At 41.7% G+C, this 13,978-nt stretch overlaps 1 long non-coding RNA gene across 2 annotated transcripts; it reads right to left on the bottom strand.

Annotated features, from left to right (window-relative positions):
• Positions 1 to 1,695: 1,695 nt before the first annotated feature.
• Positions 1,696 to 13,495, bottom strand: LOC125756826 (uncharacterized). Of its 2 annotated transcripts, none has more exons than XR_007414790.1 (5): positions 12,973 to 13,495; positions 12,092 to 12,220; positions 10,245 to 10,384; positions 7,805 to 7,909; positions 1,696 to 3,222 (listed from the first exon to the last, which is right to left on the bottom strand). It is a non-coding gene; the product is annotated as an uncharacterized LOC125756826 (long non-coding RNA). The 2 variants fall into 2 exon arrangements; XR_007414789.1 differs by having other exon boundaries at positions 2,962 to 3,222; positions 7,809 to 7,909; positions 12,973 to 13,494.
• Between the last annotated feature and the right edge of the window lie 483 nt (positions 13,496 to 13,978).

The raw sequence follows: 13,978 nt of genomic DNA, 5'->3' as shown, positions 1-13,978 counted from the left end.
TCTCGTGTTTATGTTGCTTTCTTGTGTCCCCGTAATATTTGCGCTACATGCTCTACGATGAATTCTTAGAAGCTCGCCCAGATTTCCGTTCTCGTGATTTTATTTCAAAATAAGCACTTCCTTGGCACAAAAGTAGCCCTACGAGGTTTCTGGACCGCTATTTCAACAATTAACGTCGACTTAATATTTGCCTTTAGTGTCCCTTTAAGTACTCTTAGAGCACGACCTACTGTACTCCTGACCTGCCCAGCTAGCGGCGTTCTACGAAGCTGCCTGCGCCGGCTCTCGTTCCAGACTTCGCCGTTAAAGGGGCGCTCGAGTTACCTCACCTGAGCTTTGGCGGATGCGTGGGTGCACAACAGTGCGCGCTGTACGAGTACTTTGTTTCAGATTGCGTCTTCGCAGAACTTGTAAGTTTGGTCGTATTTCTGAATTACTACAACGCCTCTAATGGTAAGATTGATTACACGGCACTTCAGCCAACATTTCACAATCTGTTTACAAAAGAATCAACTGCCCCAACAATGGTAAACATTTCGACCATCGTTAATCACTTTTTTTATTGTTTAGTCGGTTACGGAAATGAACAATGACCCTACCTGTCGATGAAAAAATCCTAGAAACGTTACTGAGCGAAATTAAATGTACGAGTTCATCACGTTAGTTGTACAACACGTACGTATAAATTTATATTGATGTAAAAACTTTTTATTGGCAAATATATGGACAGTCTCGGCTGCTTTTTGCCGTCGCCGTCGTCATCATCACGCACCGTATATGTATAAGCATGTATATATATATATATATATTAAAGTCCCAAAGAAAAATAATGCAGCGTAGCAGCGCGTCCATCACAGATCGCTTTTCTTGCTATCGCATTCATTGCTTCGCCTTTGAGGCGAAACTATGACTTTTTCGCGTACAAATTATGGACAACAGCGCCTTTGTCATACACTGCCTTCCCTGCTTAATCATTTCAACAAACAAAGTGTTGATGTTTTACCGCTAAACAAAAATAAAATGTTGGACTTGTTCCTGTAGCGGCTCAATGACAGCATGTGTTTGGAAAAAAGAAATCACAGCAATTTTTTTTGACATGCTGCTGCTATTGTACTTTTCTTTCTATGTTATAAAAGAGTGTTTCTCGGTTGTACTTTGTAGTTGCTGTATACTTGTTTTCATTTATACACTTCCTTTCATCCCAATGTTCATTTTATATTCAGTTGAAATATTATTTCTTTAATGCTTTATACTTTGCAACATGCGTTCTTGCATTGTTTTGAAACCAACATCACCACTGTCTGCCTGGGGGACCGGAGCTTTGTCAAGCCGAAGAACTTTCGGCTTTTTCTCCAATTCTCCCTTTTTCACCTTATGTATGAAATGGTGAAAATAAAAGATTTTGATTGATTTGATTGCTTAATTCAGAAAGATGTTTCCGAAGCGCGGAATCGAACCAGCGACCTCTCGGTCCGCAACGCGTGGCGCTAACCTCTACTCCACAAAGCGCAGATCCTTCAGGTCGCTAACGGCGAGCGTTATATACACACCCTTTACCGCTGGCAGGGCTCAGAGACGGCAGGCGCTCATAAGCGTTTCTTCATTACCAGCGAGATGGCGCGAGGAGCGCAACGAGTGCATTTAAAAGTCGTCGGCCAGCTCGCTCGCTTCTTCTAATATTTGCGCAGGGAGAACCTTACACTGCAAAAAATCTGGCCCCTAAACACGGACAAAGCTGAAGGTATAGCGCTGCCGAGCACTTTTACGTGTTCCTAATTAAACGATTTCTCTAAAAAGGAGTATTCTTACGAAGTGCCTTCGTTAGCACAGCTAGCACAAAGCGCTCCGTCACGTCGTTTGAATGAGAACACTGTTCCGTGACCCAGAATACAACAATTTCCTTCAAAGAAGGTCTTCTTACGTACCTCCTACGTTAAGATACTAAAGAATGGTCTGCCCGTACTGTCCAATGTAATACGGCACATTTGCCTTAATGCAAAATAATGGTTTTGTACCACAACTGCACCATAAAATCCCATAGAAGCTTTGCCACCTATGCAGGTGGCAGTCTCGGTATATGCTGGCAACAAGTGAGCGGAGGTCGACCAGTGCACTAGCCACATACGTCCACGTACACGTTCGGTGTGGGTCTGTGGTTGTTGTTTCAAGCAGATGCTTCCTGACGCATGAACCATAATTCCAAGTTTTCCTCCATCTTCGTTCCTGAGCCAGCATCGTCGCATTGTTAAGGTCGAAGCTATAACCTGTCGTCTAGCAGTATTCAACAAGCTGTCTTAAAATGCGCTCCATGGGTGGCTTTAGCAACATTCCCACTTTGTGTTCTTTGAACGTCTTTGGCATTTTCCTGCCCGACTCGCTGATGTAAGTGGTGTCGTGAACCCCACAACGTACTCTGTAGAGTACCCTGCTCTAATCATCCGCAGGTGTGCGGTCTTTGGGCTTTGTGAACACATGTCCTAAGGACAAGGTATACACAAACACCGCCGAAGATTAGAGTGGGATCATCTACGAAGTACAATGTGGAGATTGCGACACAACTTGCATAGACGAAATGGGTTGAAGAAGGCGATCGAAGGTTAAAGAACACAAAGAGGATGTTGCGAAAACCACCCATGCAACGTGCTCTAAGACGGAGCTTGTTGAACGCTGCTGAATGACAAGGCATAACTTTGACCTAATCAATTCGACGATGCTACCTTGTGCACAAAGGTCGGAGGAAAAAAAAAATCTTGGAATCATGGTTCATTCATCACGGCGCATTGGCTTGCAACAACAACAGTGGCCCTCTACGAGATGTTTACAAGGAAATGTGCGACTAATGGACTGGTCAAACTCCGCTTATATTTGCCAGCGTATACTGAGAATGTCGCCTGCATAGGTGGCAAAACTTTCATGTCATTTTGTTAATAATTGTTGTGTTAAGTCAAAGTAAACATTTACAATCAAGCTACACATCCCGGGCTGGTAGATGTGGGGGTAGCATGCCATGTGTAGATGCACTGTACTGTGTGAACTTGCTGATGACGGAAGCATACCTGCTGCTTCATGCCAAATAAACAGTGAAGTACACTACTACATGCTTCTTTAAATGCCACTTCGGCAGGTGTATTCAGGAACATATTTGTCAAAAGTGTTGCAAGCCTGCTTATGAAACTGTGTGCACGGCCCATGGACAGCTCCACTTCGCTCCTTTCTGTACGTCTGAAAAGGAAGTAAAAGAAAACACCTAGAGCAACAGCAGTGTTCAGAATTTATACCCATTTAAACATTGCCATGGTGCATGTGCACATGGCCTCCCTTAGCATCACTGTTTCAGAAATCAAAAAAGCAGAAACGATATTTTGCAGATATTTCTGGACTCGTTCTGATCATATGAAGGACAAGCACCATGATTTCACGAAGACTTATTGCTATAGTACACAAGAATTCAGGGTTAAACACACTACGTTCTAACTGCAAGAGTATTTATGTACGTGCATTACCAATTCTATTCAATTACTGTCATGATGTTGAAGCAAAAGTCTTAACAGTTACAATTTTTGTACTTAATGCTGCCGAGAAGGCCGAGAGTTATGTGGGTGAAGAAATGAAGAATTGCGCATGTATAAAATGGAATCGGCTCGCACAAGACGAGGCAAATTGTAGACCACTGCGAAGGGCTACTGCTGCAGTGCACATATAAGGCTGAAGATGACAAAGATTAAAGCGTAAACGTAAAGGATGAGAATTAAATTGAGAAACAAGCTTGCTGTCAATAGCTCTTGAATTCTATCAGAACACAACATGACAGTTGTATATCCTGTGCGTCTTAATGCGACAAAAGTTGAGCTGAAGGTGGCAGCTTGAATGAATGTCAAACCATTGAACAAAGCGTGTTGCTGGAGCCAATGTTTCAACAAATTGATGCGTCTAAGTTGTTGCAGCAACTTTGATGCAATTCGTTGCCCCTCTCAAGACCAGTCCTCTTGTTGAATCACTAGCTCCAACAACATTCGTTGTTCAACAATTATTTCATGAGCTGTACATCTCGTTACATTCATTACAAACCCCTACTGTACCAAATGCTACTATGGCAATGATAGTGGGTGCAATACTTAAGCTGCAGTGTCATAAGCAGGTGACCGGCTATTCAACTCTTTAAATATACCAGATCCATAAAGACTGCAAACCATGAGGCAAGCACAACACAAAGAACAAGCGTAAGGAAATTGAAAGAGGTTAACTTTAATAAACGAGGTATGGAATTAGTCATCCCCATTTTAACTATACAAGGTGGTTTTTTAACGAACTCCTTTGCTGTTGGAAAATATCATGCTGCTAAAAAGATCATACCTGTAGTCAATGATAATTTCCAGGACGAAATTTCGTGATGCTGAGAGCATGCGTTAAACTTTATGCACGATAAGCGTTAGGTGCAATGTCAGAGAGGTGGAGATGATTTAATGGATAGCAAATACTAAAAATGAAAAGCTCTGAGTAACTATCGCAAGAATAAGGACGAAGTAAGGAGGGAAGCATATGATAAGCTAGTGCAATGTCTGAAGCGAGGTAATCTTGCCTTAGAATATGCAGTCATAAAGTGAGATCCAGTAAGTAGGCGTCACATGCACTGGTTGTGAGAGAGATATGAAGATGACGGACCACCTTTTAAATAAATGTAAAAATGTCCACCCATGTGCGTGTTGGGAACTAGCTCTCATGAAGCCCTAGGCTTAGAGAAAGCTTGATAAAGATGAACACATCCACAAGAGAAATCAGTAAAAGACAGATGTAGGATTGGTAGTGGAAAAGCAGCGAGAACAGCCAAAAACAAAACTGCAGGGTCTTTATGTACAATGCCGAAAAATAAGCTACCTATAATAAGTTTTTTTAAGGAAAGAAATTTAATTCAGGTAGGAAAGGCATTAAGCCAATTCAGAAATTGTGCTTGGCCACTTGCATGTCAATGCTTCGCTTTAAAGGGAACACACATAGCATCCATCCATCTACAGATGTGAAACTGCGTCATGCAAGATAACTTATACAAAGTTATTGCTTTGAGCAAATAGAGCAAAATATATCAGGAGAGCACATAACTGTGCTGGTTAGTACATGATTACGATGGGAACAAACAGCGCTGGGCACGGGACGGAAAAAAAAGCTAGACGAGGGCGACAGCACCCTCGTCTATTGTTCTTCGTCCCATGTCCAGCGCTGTTTGTTCCCATTTTAATGCAGAATATTTCTTTCTTTAATCTGAAGGTGGCAGTGTTTCATGGCTAAAATAGTTTACTAATTTGCATTTCAAGTTACATTTTTTCAGCCATAAGGAAACACTGCAAAATGCTGAAGTTCTAATGTTAACATTTATCAGGAGAAAGACCAATTCTTTCGTATGGAATACCGAAGGTTGATTTCTAAAGTTCATTGCCTTTGTATTTTGTGCTGTTCCCTTATCATTTTCCTTAAGACGGTTGTATAGATGTTCTTGGTTTATCTTGTGTTTTGTATATGTTATGCTCCTGTTTTTGCTTAGCAAGATCATTTTATGTGTAACTTATCACTGTAGCCCACTTTGCAATACTGCTTACTGGTGTCAGCAGTATTGTCAAGTAATAAATAAATAAGTAAATAGATATCCACTTTGTCATAAAACTACTATGAAAACAAAATAAACAGAAACGTTGCACCCAAACTGTAACAGAGTCGGAAAAAATAGCTTTTGACCCATATTGCAGCTTAGCTTTTGATATGTAGCATTCGAAACAGAAATGTCGCCAAGACATTAGTGTGTGGTATACTTTGCTGGCAATTTATATTCCATCTAAAAAAATATATACTGCTTGGTTGTAAGCAAGGAAAAATTTACTGAAGTGAATAATCCCTAGGAAAAATTTTGCAGCGCGAAATAACACAAGGACGAGAAGGGAGGACACAAGACGTGCGCTAACTTTCAACAGAAGGTTCTGTTGAAAGTTAGCGCAGGTCTTGTGTCCTCCCTTCTCGTTCTTGTGTTATTTTGCGCTGCAAAATTTTTCCTAATGTCTTACCAACAAGGCCGAATTTCTCCCCTTGTGAATAATCCCTAGCCTGCACAGTCTCGTTCCTTGACCTTCGCTGCACAGCACATTGGCACAGGATTCACGCGGGTGCCCCTGTGCTCATATAGTGCAAGTCTAAATGTTGCAGATTTAAGCAATACTTCTGTCTGAAATACCATGCAAGAACAATGATGTGCTGTGCAGTGAAGGCAAAGCTCCAAGAAACTTCCCACAGCCTTGTTATTTTTCATTTGAAAAAATTATTTTTCGCTTGAAGATAATATTACACCTTAAAAACTTTGTCTAAATTATCGCACGAGGAAAGCACACTATGATGTGTAAGCAACATTTTTGCTGGGATTGCTACACAGTGAAAGAGAGCCCGCAATATGGGTTCAAACACTACTTCTTCCAAGTGTCAATTTTGAAGACATTTTTGCTTCTTTTTGCCAGCATTTTCAACCCTTGGTATATGCACTGAACTCATACTGTGAATATATTTCACATGAAACATTCAGTCTTTTTTACAATATACATAAAAATGATGCATTTTGCAATGTTTCCTCACGACTGCAAATAGCATAAATTGAAATGAAAATAAATTCGACTATCATAGTCATGAAATATTGGTGACTATGTTAAAGAAACAAACGCTTTGTAGTAATAGCTCGACGCAATAATCATGTGTCAATTAATTTGCCTGACACAGCTTCATTTCTGCGTGCGAAGTTTGAAAGGTCTTTGCTGCATCATGCAATTCTTTCCCCGAAAATAACGCTTGAATGACTACTTCCCACACTGAAACATAACAGCAACAGTTTTACAAAATATTGGAAATGGTCAAAAAACAACCTGGCACACTGCCGTGAAATGACCCAAATAGGTACTAAAATAAAACAGTGTGCACTGTCAGACACTATAATGAAGCACTAATCTGCTTGTATTGCTAAATTACTTCAAAACCCTGCTCTGAATAACTGCCCACAAGAAGTTGATTGCGAAAAATTTACTTTAACCACTGACCTATTTTGATCTATCTCTAGTATAATGACTCCTAACCTTCGGCACACACACAAAGGCACAAAGCATTTCATATGCTTCAATGCCTTCGAACAGTACGGAAGGTCATATGTTAAGAAATAGCGTAAAATCTGGACTAATTTTAACCAGCTATGTTTTTATAACATGCAAACATTGAGAAATACACAATAATTTAGTAACTCGCCCCCTCTAAAACTGTTGCTGTCACAGCTCCAAATTCTATTCACGAGCTATAATGGCTAAAATATTAAAACACAGCTGCATTTCCATCTCATTGGTGGATGCACACAAGTCTACACGAACAGGCATGCACTTTAGATTGACTTCACAAGCCAGATATCCGGTAATCCTGCCGTTGGAGAACGTTACCAAGTGTATGAGCTGGACTACTACATAAGCTAAAATGGATGCTTGTGTGTTGGTATGACAGAGCGTAAACAAAGCAGTGCAGAAGACTGAGCACACGAGCACAGCACTGTTTGTGTCTTCCTTTTTCTTGTGCTCCGTCTATTGCGTTTTTTTACACTAATGCATTAATTGTGGAAACAACTGGCTGCCGCAATTTGGTCATCTAGGTCGAACTTTTTGGGCCTTGTACCAGACTAAAGAGCTCTGTTGTGAAAGCAACAGGGTGTAACAATATTGCACTACAAATCAGGGAAGCATCGATAAGAATGTTCAGCCAAAATAAAAGGCTTCAGCAAATTGTTTAAGACACATACTCACAGGTTAATGCTCATTCACAGCTTCTACGGCAGCCCCATGATTTCTGTGCGTCCATCTGTGCGTGCCTTCCTTCTGCCTTTGGGCAAGTTCGTGTAGAATGTCTGCCAGGAAAACAAAAACATCAGAAACAAGTAGACTTTTTTTAGCATGCCTCACATAACCCAAATTAACTTTTTTCTCCCCATGAGGTAGCTGTTTAGAAAGCATCCAAACAGCCGCTGCTTTGTCTATGTATAGCTCATAACCAATTAGTAGCATCCAACATGACACCTGGTCATTGTCAAAGCATACGAGACAAGAAACTGAGACAAGTATAAGCAAAGAGCAAGCGGCTATATTTCGCCATTATATCGTTTCCTAATCCAGCCCGATGCATTCATCGCTTAAGTTTAATTTACACTGCTATTTTGGTGTTCGCCCTAAACTTACTTTCCAAATAACTCACTAGATAACCTATTTCTCTTACGCACTATATGAATACATGTTAAAAAGATGGGGCATGCAAACATGGACACAAGAGAGTCAAGATGCCTAAAACGCTGAGATCACTAACTGGAGGCTCATCACCTAATCTACCTTTACATTGTCGAGGGCGTAAATGCACGCCAAAATTCGATGAATGCAGTTTTGTACAAGCACATGAATGAACAAATGCGTCCAATAGTCGAGGCCTGGCATATCGATAATGGCAGTGCACAAGAGAGCCAACCGTCGATTAACTAGCATAAAGAAGAAATCAAATGCTTGAGCAGTTATCTCTCACGTAGACTATCGCGCGTGCCAGATTGATAGGTATCGCCTCTTGCCTGGGCATGCACAGATAAGTTTCTGTGTCTACTTCATTTTGTGCCACTGTCCACCTTTCCAGTTGGCGTTAGTGGTGTCTTGGTTTCTCTCTTGTGTCCATGCTTGCATGCCCTGCCTTTTTAACATGAATACCTACCAACCAGCTCAGCTGTCTGTTATACTAAATATGCATATAATCTAGGATTACCACTCTGTCCACTTGCTGATGTAATAATAACAATGGGGGTTCTGTAATGTAAACGTCAAATTAAAAGCACAGGAACCTCTAGGATTTACACCTCCACCGAAAGTGCAACCACTCCATCAAGGATCGAACCCGCACAGTTCAGATCAGCAGCTGACCATTATAACCACTGTATTGCAGCGGGGGATGTTCACTTGGTAATGTAGGTTAATGTTAAGGATTATGGAAAGAGCTGTAGGTTGAAGAAAGACATGCAATTAAGCAAGGAGCTGCAGACATTATGCAGTTTAGATATTTCTGTAATCCAAAGGGCTGGTGCTCAGGGCATGTACCTAAGGAACTCCTGTTCAGCGTCTCTTTTCGAACCAAAGCTTAGCAGAATTGATGTTCCTGTCTAGATATGCCCCTGAAAACCACAGTTAAATAGCTGCAAAGTAAACACTAGAAGACAGAAAAAAATCCATCACTTGTATGATATTAAACACATCAAGATGCAAATACAACAAACACCCTGGACTGTGAAACGCATTGATTGAAAAGATATCAGTTAAACAAAGCAGCATAGCAATGAACTGTCATGTAGCTGCCACAGGGCAAAAAGCAGGTGGCTCTGGTGCCATGAAAAATCTATAATAACACTTGTTGAATATAGCAGGATGTTTTGTATGATAAATGTATAAATTACCACTCACAGAAGCTGACATGCTATTTTAAAAATGAGCATTGCAAAAAATAAAGCAAGAAAACCACGTGACGTGTGAATTTACCATTCATAATTTAAGGCTAAAGGGCCCCTAAACAACCCCGGAGTCTAAAATTTGTGACAACTGCACGCTTGTACAACATGAACATGTTGTCACATGAATTTTTTTATTAAGTGGTGTAATAATGAAGCCACAGGGGATAGAACAAACATTCCAGCTGGTTTCAGTTTCTCGCTCAACCTGACCATCCTGAAGAGGGGCTTCCTCGGTGTGCCACTGTGCCAAAGCGGTGCGGTGAGGAAGCACAGTCAAAGCACTGGCGAGATAAACCAATTCGCAACACTTGTGACAACAACAGATACTGCATCATCACAAAGCCAAAATGCCGTTTCGTATTGCAGAGGACTATTCAACAGTCAGCGTTACTTAATGTTGCTCATAGGCAACATTACACCACTTCGCTATCAAAGAGGACTGGTCAAGCGCTGAAGAGGAGGTGCGGTTATTGTTTTTAGAAGTGGAGTGTCTGACATTCGCACAATGTGATTCCTGCGGCCCTCTGTACGAATTAGCGAGCTTGTTTGGGAGGTCTAAAAAAAAGAAGTAGGAGCCTGCTGACTGGCCCTTTAAGAGAATGTAAACATACACTGGAAGGAAGTACACTTGTAGACATATTACTATAAGCTATAAAAAACAGGCAATTAACATGCTCAATCCATGCAGCATAGGGATGTCTCACACCTTTGCAAGAACTTTACTATGGTGGCTGCATGTTTGTGTAGGCCAGAAGCAGCAGGCATGTGGCTTCCATGAATTTGACCCGTTCGTTGAAGGGAAACTGCTGCTCACATCCTTGTAGCACTGCTTTTTGAAGATGCTTCCTGCGATAACAAAATGACCACAACACAATTATGGTCTGCAAATATCCACAGATGACCTACATTGCTGCCCTTTCTCATTAAATTCAGCTCTAGACTAAACACTGCAATAGCAGCATCCTCCTACATTACAGGGCATCATACTGCTTTCATTGGCCTGGTTTTTAGTTCAATAATTGTTTTCACCCATAACAGAATGTAGCACTAGTAAAGATTCGGTTGGGGAGGGTGCAGTCGTAAAGTGTGTATGCAAAGTAAGAATATGAAAAAAAAACAATGGCATAATTTCACATGAGATATAACAATTATCATAATTCCTGTAATGTCAGACACCACGAAGTGTTTAATTGAGCAAGTTTTGACTTTAAACTATCAAAAACAATGCCCTTTATGGAAAGTGGGATTTGCAGAGTGAACTCTGATGATGAAATTGGCTGTCTTTACTGGCTCTGTAGCTGCAAGTGCATTGCTAAAGCCGCTTATATGCACTTAACAAGCCTGTGTAATGGTATTGACAAATGGACAGAGAAGACAAACTCAATCGTTCTCACTTAGCTGCCATCACAGCAATACGTTGCTTCGTGTCAGGTTTCCTGGTATGCAGAATGCACGAACTTGGTGGCCGTGCCATTACTCAGTAAACATGATCGACATCTGCTCCAACTGCGTAAGTAGCTGGAAAGTGCTAAATTACACAATCAGCTGTACCATGCACACATAATGTAAATTCTAGCAGTGGCAACATTTCGCACCTCATATTAGCCTATGGGCATTGTACTCGTTGATGCTGCCAGCTGCATGCACTGTTTTTATTTCTAGCATGCATAGCACATGCACACAAAGCACCCAATAACTGTGGGAAGCAGAATAGATCGTCCGAGGTAATCAATAAAATTGATTGACAAGAATTCCACACATCACTCAAGCCTGTTGTTTAGCATAAGTGATGAGAATGTGCAGCCAAATGTACACAGCAAATTCAGTATTGGCCTTGAAGAATTGCAAGATAGGTTGAAGCTTTCCAGAAACAAACCGTATACAGTAAAGTCTGTCCCAGATACTGAAATCATGAAGTTATAAATTTTAAAGTGGGCCGCTATATTCTTCAGGCGCCATGCATTGCATTTATGAAAACGCTAACATCCCTGTACAACAATGCATGCTGCAAGAAGTCATAAACATTAATATTTTTGGCACAATGCCATTTCCCAGTACCACGTTTTACAGAAAGGCAACATTTTCCTTTGCAAAACTAAGCCATGTTCCCAGGCAAAATGCACTGTCCATGGTGACAAACACATGGAGTATACGCTCTTCTATACAGCTTAGCTGGTTTACTGGAACTAAAAGCTACGGTAACGCTGTCTTAATCGAACTGGCTAGCAAGAGCCTTCTCGCTGCTGTTTATGTGAAGTAATTTCACCTTGGTGGAACGTCACAAGAGTAAGTGGCACATAATAATGAGTGCGAGAACACAGTAACAGGTTGTGCAACGGCTACCAGGTATGCCCATTCGTGGAAACTGTGGGCTCTTCCCCCAAATGAACCAGTTGGAAATAACCCTTTTGCATGAATAAACTTAAGTTGGTTGCTGGCATACATAACATTGTTACTCTGCATTTCCATCTCATTTATCTAGCGCTCATTGTTTCCCTTCGACAATAGCTCAAAACAAGATTCTTCTTCATTAAATGGAACTTTGTACATTACCTTTACGTTGGCTACAGAAGCTTATTTCTTCTGCCTGAATAAGCACCTCCTATAGCATACTTGCCTCAGCCACCTTCTGGACTGCATGGTCAGCACTCCACTGTTTGTCGTGGCACTGCTGTTTGCTACCTGCAGTACGTTGCAAAAAACTTCAGCATTAAAAAAAAAAGGGTTAAGAAAAGCCGAAACAGGTGTGCCAGCAGCACCTTGCCCTTTGAGGAGGGAGGAAGAGCTCTGATAAATGGCTAATTCAAGACAAGCGTTGTTCTTCACAAGCTATTATTATGCGATGAGAGGTGGGACTTCAATACACGGACGCACATATATTGCTAAAAGCAATTGAAAATTCAGCTGAAAGTACGGCTTGTCAAATTAGGTCAACGTGCATAAAGGATAAAAATGGGGCAAACCAACTGAACAAAATACAGTGTCATGCTGCAGAAATTGCATTTTTAGCAAATCTGTTATCTATTGCTTGAAAGATGATAAGCAATGTCCAAGAATGCTAACCTAGACGCTTTTGAGGGTCATGTTACTTAATGACAAATAAAATGCACGCCTAAAGAAAACATCCCTAAATACACTTTATTTCTCCCACTGCACCGATTCACGATTCACACGGTGGCGGATGATAATTGGTGAGCCTGACAAAAATGTTGTCTCCTTTCAGCAAATATTAGCGTACAGCAGTGCGTGCAACCGAGCTAATTACCAAAACTTTATAACACTACCGACTACGTTCTTGACAAATGTCATGCGCGAGCACAATCCGCACAACTACAACCGCATTACACTACCAACACGTTATGCGATTTTCTTCGGCGACAACGCGTACTACAATAAGAACAACTCACAATGTACGAAGCGTAACGTTCACTTACCTCTGGCAATAAAAATACGCTGGCAGCGTACACTGCTGGATGACCGCCGGTTTTCAATGGTGCGCCAAGCGAGGAATCGCCGAGCTACCGGCCGTCCCCGAGCGTCAAGGCATTTTCCAAGGCCACAGAACGCGTCGTCGAGAAAGGATTGCAGCGCTGCTACTCACTGCCGTGTACTGTGCCTCGATGTGAGCGGACAAAACGCGCATCAAGGCACCCTACTGACGTGCGGAAACATTTGAAGAACGTGTTTTTCAAAACTATGAATCGCCTCCGTCGGTCACACTGAACAAAGCAGTCGCAGACTGGAGTCGCACGGCCGGCATCTGGTGACTATTTACCAGCTACCGCGTATAACACTGCGTGACGAACTTGCGCTTAACGTCAGTAACCACAACATACAACACACAATGCGAGGCAGCGCGGTAAAAGTCGACCGTATGAACAAAACTCGGCACGACGACACACACACGAACGCAGAACTATCGTGGCTAGAAAGGTTTGCCTAGTGTCGTGAGCGAGGCAGCGAGCCTGCCAGGCGGGAATAGCTTGCGATGAAGCGTGCAGAGGGCGCGGCGCTCGCTGGCGCGCCCAGCACTGGTGCGCCCTGAGGAGTTTCTCGTTTAAAGCTTTGTAGTTGCGGTAAAAGCTCGTTGTGTAGGCCACACATGGCGCTGATAAATTGTAAAACGAAGAAAAGAAAACTCTGGAGACCATGCGGGCCGGTTAGCTTCTTCTGAACGGCACATGCTGGCGTAGAGAACAAACATGTAGGAGATTCGGGGTTTCCGTTCTAGTTTATTAACATTATTTTTCACGCAGTTATGTTTGAGTACAATGATTGAAATATTCATTGACAATTATAGCGGTTACTTCAAGAACAAAAATACAATGAACGGTGAATGAGACGCAAAGACAGATATTTTCGCGCAGAATGTGAGTAAACAGTGAAAGGAAAAGATAGGTGCATATAAAAAAGAAAAATAATTAATTAAAAGTAAGAATC

The sequence above is a fragment of the Rhipicephalus sanguineus genome, unplaced genomic scaffold (genome assembly GCF_013339695.2).
Source record: "Rhipicephalus sanguineus isolate Rsan-2018 unplaced genomic scaffold, BIME_Rsan_1.4 Seq905, whole genome shotgun sequence".
In the NCBI taxonomy this organism is placed as follows: domain Eukaryota; kingdom Metazoa; phylum Arthropoda; class Arachnida; order Ixodida; family Ixodidae; genus Rhipicephalus; species Rhipicephalus sanguineus.
This window is presented reverse-complemented; position numbering and strand designations above follow the sequence as displayed.